A 2,227-nucleotide genomic window follows, 5' to 3' on the forward strand; every position below is an offset into this window, starting at 1 on the left:
CCCCCCCCTCTCCCTCCAGGTGTCAGAGTTTCATAGTTGTTAGGGTCAGAAGGGACCTAAGCAGATCATCTAATCTGACCCCCTGCCATGGGCAGGAAAGGATGCTGGGGTCAAATGACCCCAGTTGGTGGCTGTCTAGCCTCCTTTCGAAGACCCCCAGGTTAGGGGCAAGCACCACTTCTCTTGGAAGTTCGTTCCAGTTCCTAGCTGCCCTAACAGTGAAGTAGTACCTCCTGTCCCCAAACAAGCCTTTACTTCCTAGAGAGCTCAAACAGCTGCCTGCAACTGCCCCCAAGTCTGAATTCACCTCCTTCAGGCCACAGTCCTGGCTGACAGCCAGCGAGGTCTGCAGCTCTACTGAGCACTCCTCTATGTAAACTTGACCAGGTTCCACGTGCATAATGTTCTCTCTTTCCCTTGCTTCAGCCTCAAATGTCTTCTTTCTTTTTTCCTTGCACCCCAGCCGCTTGGGGTTTCTTGGAGTTGTAGGCCAAATTGACAGTCAGTATAGCTCTTCACACTGGTTCCTCCTGCAGTTGCACAGATTGGGCATGTCGCCATGAGCAGGAGCATGCATTTCCCTGGAGGCAAGCAGCAGTAGCACAAGATGACACAATATGTGCCACTGCTGCTTTTCCCCAGGAAATGCCCATGCACACATGCTCTGGGACGTGATATGTTGCCCTAGGTGGGGTGGAGAAGGCTGGGACCAGCACCTGGGCTGACCCCAGCAGCCTTACCTGGGGTCCTATGGGCCACCGGGGGCTGCAGCTGTGGCAATCCAGCAGCACGGAGCCTGGCCAGCAGCTAGTGTGACTTTGGCCAGGCAGGCTCTGGTTTCCAGCAATGCACACTGCTGACATGTGTGCCGCTCCATTTTAAGGTATACATTTTTTTACACTGGGATTTCCCGGTGTCAACCTCTGCCCCTCCCCGCTGCGCTACAAATTAGCAGCATGGGAAATGACTGCATTTGTGACGTGGGGTGCGGCGCTGCAACCAGGTTTGCGACTCCACACACCACATGTCTGCTCTCATCTGGATGCACCCATTACATTCACCTTACAGATGAAATGGGCCTAGGACTCAATCATTTCTCAGATATTATGGATCTGATAATAAATAGTCATTGGGTTTCCTTGACTGTCTATCTGAGTTTAGATTGCCTATGATATGGAAAAGTTCCCAGTTCCAGGGGCCAATAGTGAATGATTTCTCTCCTACTAAGTGAGCATACTCATAAAGGAGGAGGCCAGGATTTTTATAGACAGATATTCCAAAAGCCAGGGTACAATCATAATTTAATGACTGATTGTATACTAAGCATACAATGCATTAAAAGAAGAGATCAGCTTTCTTCTTAGCAGGCACCAACTAGGGGAGAATTGCAAGGACACTGGTGATGGGAAATACATTGGGTTTCTGATTAGTTTCAAGATAAGCAGTCACTGGTCGCATCTACACAAGATGCTACTGTGCAGTTATTACTGAGCATTTGTTTAGCACTTGTATTAGCAAGTGCTAAATAAATGTGCAGTAACTCGAGTTACTGTGTAGTAGCACCAGTGAACGCCTTTCAGTTGACTCTACTGCACAGGACCCCAGGACTGTGCAGTAGCCTTATAACACTGCACAGTAGCATATTAGCACTGTCTGTGCAGTACTTTTCTACTACTTTTTCGCTATTGTGCAGTATTTTTCAGTGTCTTATGTAGGCGCACCCACTTTAGAATAAAGCAAGTGTTGAGAAGAACAAATCAGTGCATCACCTTTGACAGTATGCCAAAAGACCAGGGTCATTCAAAGAATTTTTATCTCAATGCTAGAAGACTGGAGCAACCCAGCTTGCAAAATGAACAACCAAGAAGGCCCTTGATAATCTGTCCTTCTTAATGGGTATCTTTATGGCAGGAGCTCAGCAGTCTAGCTCTGCAGTAGAGGGATGAAAGAATAATCCATGTAAAGATACTATCAAAGCCAGATAGCAATGTACACAAGGAAAGGAAAGGAGAGGAGTCATACCCTGACTTTTCTAGTCCCCAGCGTACATGAAGCAGTAGTCTAGACTCAGGGCCAGCCCATGCTATCCTGAGGAACCTGCAGCCACAGGGGGCCCCGCAGCCACAGGGCCATGCCCCACTCACCCCCTGCCACCTGCGCTATGTTGAAAGGGCTCGATGCAGGCAGGGAGCCCCTTCCCGGATGAGCGGGGGAGGAGTTTCTGGCT

At 49.1% G+C, this 2,227-nt stretch overlaps 1 long non-coding RNA gene across 1 annotated transcript in view; it reads right to left on the reverse strand.

Moving 5' to 3' along the window:
• The window catches only part of LOC109300184, a 27,691-nt gene extending 26,085 nt beyond the window's left edge, over positions 1 to 1,606 (reverse strand). The window contains exon 1 of the long non-coding RNA XR_002098154.1: positions 1,372 to 1,606. This is a non-coding gene — a long non-coding RNA (uncharacterized LOC109300184). The remainder of the gene's footprint in view (positions 1 to 1,371) is intronic.
• Positions 1,607 to 2,227: the final 621 nt, after the last annotated feature.

This window comes from Gavialis gangeticus, unplaced genomic scaffold, assembly GCF_001723915.1.
Source record: "Gavialis gangeticus isolate Ggan-Ray unplaced genomic scaffold, GavGan_comp1, whole genome shotgun sequence".
NCBI classification, from domain to species: Eukaryota; Metazoa; Chordata; order Crocodylia; family Gavialidae; genus Gavialis; species Gavialis gangeticus.